The sequence below is a fragment of the Rattus norvegicus genome, chromosome 1 (assembly GCF_036323735.1).
Source record: "Rattus norvegicus strain BN/NHsdMcwi chromosome 1, GRCr8, whole genome shotgun sequence".
Classification (NCBI taxonomy): Eukaryota; Metazoa; Chordata; class Mammalia; order Rodentia; family Muridae; genus Rattus; species Rattus norvegicus.
The window spans coordinates 148,272,861-148,277,995 of NC_086019.1; positions in this window are offsets into that span (position 1 = coordinate 148,272,861).

Below are 5,135 nucleotides of genomic sequence, written 5' to 3' on the forward strand. Positions count from 1 at the left end.
ACTGAAACATAAGCAAACTCGTAGAGGCCTGCCCCTTGAGTAGAACTGAGTCTCTTCACTTCTACGCTCCTGCCGATAGCAACTAGTTCTGGAGAGCAACACTTCAGCATCTTTATCACAGTTTTAAAGACTTCTCTTTGATGGCTTCCTGATTCTGTTGCTACTTTTTGGGGGTATGGTGGTGGTTGGAGTGGGAAAAGGCATTGCCATAGTGGCCTTCCACGTTCTTCATTCTCAACCATGTGTCTGCAATCATTAATATCACTGCAAAAGTAGCTTCCTTGCTGTTAATATTTAGCAGGAACAAAGATCATGGGCTCTCACATGATGCTGATTACATCAGAGAAGAGTGACACAGTCTTACAGTTGCAGTGAACCATGGACACATTCAAGTTTTTGGAGACACTGCCAGACACCGACATCAATACGGCCCTGAGGAAGAGCATTTCCATGGTTCATGGAAATCAGCATGGGTTCAGGCTGCAGGAAAATGATCATGGATATCCATGTGGCTTTTGGTGACATCATGGGCCATGGATATCAACACAAACTTAGGTTGCAACAGGAACTCAAATCCAGATGTGGTCCTTGGTGGCAGCATTGACATGGGCATTGCCATGACCATGGGTAGTAGCACAGGACACTCATATTAGTGTATCCTTCCCCTTTCCCCATGCTAGCATGGCCCATCAGAATCAACATGGTTACTATGCTGGGAGCCAGTCCATCCGGGATTGGTTTGAAGCAATAAACAGTGTTAGATATAGAGGTAGCTTTAAAGACTGATAGTCTCTGGTGTTCCAGCTGTCTAACTATAATGAATGCTTGCTGCTAACTTCCAAAAATATCCTAAAAATTTTCTTGCTTCTGCTATAGTTAAAAAACACTGGCTTGGGCAACTAACACCTGTTGCCTAGCAGTGGGAAATTTAGGAAAAAAATGTATTTCTATCACTCCCTACTCTGAACAGGCAGCCAGAAGCCTCTTGGCTAGGCTGGTGAACTCTTTGGGAACCAGAGAGGAAGTAAAAGAATAAAGTTAAGATGCTTTATCGAGACAAATATGCATACACACATGTAGGATGATGTCATTATGCAGCAAGGCAGGTCCAGGATAAGGCGAAGCCTGTCATTGGATGAGAAGGAAGGGTAGGTGGGGAAGAGTCCAGGAAAGAAAGAAATCAAGATGGAGATGATGGAGCAGGATGATCCAGATCCAGGTGGACTAGGTAAATTTTATCTTGTCTTGGTGGACAGTTTATATCTTTATTAATTGTCAGTGAATTTATTGTGTGGATACATTGTGGATTGAGAATTTAACTTATAAACCTGATTGCTAGGTTACAGTTTGTTGAGTCTTTTACCAGGCAGTTGGGAGTTTATACTTTAACTACCAGGGGGTGGTTGCTGAGAGTGTGGGAAGAGTCCACGGCAGGGAACCACTGTAGGCTAGCTGCTGCTGGACTTCTAGAACCATGATTTTGCCGGGTAGCTGGAACCAGAAAGCTCATGGCTTGCAGAGAGCTGCTGGGAGAGGTACTAATATGAGATAAATTAGTCCTAGTTTAAATGGCCCATTAGAGCCAGAACTAGTGAATGTCAGGGTAGGCTCGGGAACTGGTTCTGCCAGTTGTTGATTTTTACCACACCAGACACATATAGATTCATACATATATACATTACATTTATACATTAGTACATTCACAATTTGTTGGAACCAGCAAAATGTTTCATACCCTCTACAAGTATCATGCATGCTTGCATACATACACATATACTAACATGTATATACAGAGAAGCAGACATATACATTTGGATGGGTGGGGGAAAGGTAGGGAATGTCAACTTAGATCATTTGTGGCTAGATTAGATGGTGCACTAATAGTGGGACCCTGGTTATATCTTGAATTTTAGGAGAATAGGTTTATGGGGAGAGATTATGGGAGACTTAACAGTTTAGATCCTGAATAAGGAAGTGGGAGGTCTGGCTGAGTGGACAGGTTGTGACAAACAGGGAACCTATGATTGGTGCCTGATAGATCAGGTCATGGTGAAAGCCCAGTGGTTGTCTGTAGCTCAAACAAAGTGATCTGTCTAGGCAAGTATATTTTAGGCAAGTTCTGTGCTATGTCTACAACAAGTGTTCATACCTGCTGAGCTATCTCCAATGCTTTTCTCTATCTACCAATTATTAGTTAGATAATCAGTCAACTATCTACATAATTTTATTGTGCTATCAGGAGTCAAGTTAAAAAGTATGATTTAAAATTAGTTGTGCTTCTATTCACAATGAATCTGAGGTGTTTAATGGTCATAAGGATGACATGTAACATTTAGAACATAAACTAAATAATAATACATAAAATGCATTTTGTTCAACAATAAAAAGACATTATTTAAGAAAATGTGATAATTTAATGATATATTTTTTTTTCCGGAGCTGGGGACCAAACCCAGAGCCTTGTGCTTGCTAGCGAAGTGCTCTACCGCTGAGCTAAATCCCCAACCCCATTTTAATGATATTTTGAAACAATGGTTGGCATTTAGTTTTTTTTTGTTACTTTCTGGCTGCATGATTTTCAAAAAAATATTTTGGCTAAAGGGACCTGGTCTAACAGCTCCCTGCACCCAAATCCCATGGGAGGGAGAGCTAAACCTTCAGAGGGGCAGACACACCTGGGAAACCAGAGGAGACTACGCTTTGCCCACATTTCTGACTTCAGAGGAAAATAGGTAGCACCATCTGGGCCCCCAGATGCACAGCACAGGGGCCCTGGAGAAGGAGGGGCAGACCCTTCTGGTTGCTGCCCTCATGGACAGCTGAAACCCAGCCTCAAGGAGTGACTTCAGGCCTGAGACCAGAGGTAAGATCAACTTTTCTGCTCCAAGTGACCTGCCTGGTGGGCTCAGCACACAGAAAGGCAAAATTCCCCTGGGACTGGACACTTCTGGTTTCTAGCTGATGCCTGAACCTACAGCTCCTTGCTCCCAAACCCTGTGGGAGAGAGAACTGATCACCCAGACGTGTGGGTACTCCTGAGACTGCAGGGCAGGAAAGACTGACACTTCTTCCCACCTTTGCCCACATCCCTGGCCCAAGAGGAAACTGTATAGGGCCTCTGGGAACAGGAAGATAGGGGCACCCAAGCTGCAGTAGCTCTGAGTTCCAGACTGTGCTCGGATCTGAAGGGACCCAGTCAAATAGCTCCCTATACTCAAATCCCATGGGAGGGAGAACTAGACCTTCAGAGGGGCAGACAATCTCTATCCACATTTCTGACTGTAGAGGAAAAAGCCTAGTGCCATCTGGGGCCCCTGTGCACAGGGACTCCAGAGAAGAGGGGCAGGCCCTCTGGTTGCCGCCCTAATAGAGAGCTGAAACCTATCCCCAAGGAGTGACTTCAGGCCTGAGATCAGAGGTAAGACCAACTTTTCTGCTCCAAGTGACCTGCCTGGTGGTCTCAGGACACAAGCCCACAGCAACAGCTGAAAGCCAGTATACAGGAACGACTACATGCCTGAAAGCAGAACACTCTGTTCCCATAACTGGCTAAAAGAAAACAGGAAAACAGGTCTACAGCATTCCTGACACACAGGCCAATAGGGTGGTCAAGCCACTGCCAGAAATAGCAGAACAAGGTAACACCAGACACAAACTGATGGGGAGAGGCAAGCGCAGGAACCCAAGCAACAGAAACCAAGACTACATGGCGTCATCAGAGCCCAATTCTCCCACCGAAGCAAACACTGAACATCCAAACACACCAGAAAAGCAAGATCTAGATTTAAAATCACATTTGATCATGCTGATGGAGGACTTCAAGAAAGACATAAAGAACTCTCTTAGAGAAATGCAAGAAAACACAAGTAAATAAGTAGAAGCCCTTAGAGAGGAAACACAAATATCCCTGAAAGATTTACAGGAAAACATAATCAAACAGGTGAAGGAATTGAAAATGGAAATAGAAACAATATAGAAAGTACAAAGGGAGACAACACTGGATAAAGAAAACCAAAGGAAGAGACAAGGAACCATAGATACAAACATTACCAACAGAATATAAGAAATAGAGGAGAATATCTCAGGAGCAGAAGACTCCATAGAAATCATTGACACAACTGTCAAAGATAATGTAAAATGTAAAAATCTACTGGCCCAAAACATACAGGAAATCCAGGACACAATGAGAAGATCAAACCTAAGGATAATACGTATAGAAGAGAGTGAAGATTGCCAACTCAAAGGACCAGTGAATATCTTCAACAAAATCATAGAAGAAAACTTCCCTAAAGAAATGTTCAACATCTTTAGTCATAAGGGAAATGCAAATCAAAACAACCCTGAGATTTCACCTCACACCAGTGCGATTGGCTAAGATCAAAAACTCAGGTGACAGCAGATGCTGGCGAGGATGTGGAGAAAGAGGAACACTCCTCCATTGTTGGTGGGATTGCAGACTGGTAAAACCATTCTGGAAATCAGTCTGGAGGTTCCTCAGAAAATTGGACATTGAACTGCCTGATGATCCAGCTATACCTCTCTTGGGCATATACCCAAAAGATGCCTCAACATATAAAAGAGACACGTGCTCCACTATGTTCATCGCAGCCTTATTTATAATAGCCAGAAGCTGGAAAGAACCCAGATGCCCTTCAACAGAGGAATGGATACAGAAAATGTGGTACATCTACACAATGGAATATTACTCAGCTATCAAAAACAACGAGTTTATGAAATTCGTAGGCAAATGGTTGGAACTGGAAAATATCATCCTGAGTGAGCTAACCCAATCACAGAAAGACATACATGGTATGCACTCATTGATAAGTGGCTATTAGCCCAAATGCTTGAATTACCCTAGATCCCTAGAACAAACGAAACTCAAGACGGATGATCAAAATGTGAATGCTTCACTCCTTCTTTAAATGAGGAAAAAGAATACCCTTGGCAGGGAAGGGAGAGGCAAAGATTAAAACAGAGACTGAAGGAACACCCATTCAGAGCCTGCCCCACATGTGGCCCATACATATACAGCCACCCAATTAGACAAGATTGATGAAGCAAAGAAGTGCAGACCGACAGGAGCCGGATGTAGATCGCTCCTGAGAGACACAGTCAGAATACAGCAAATACAG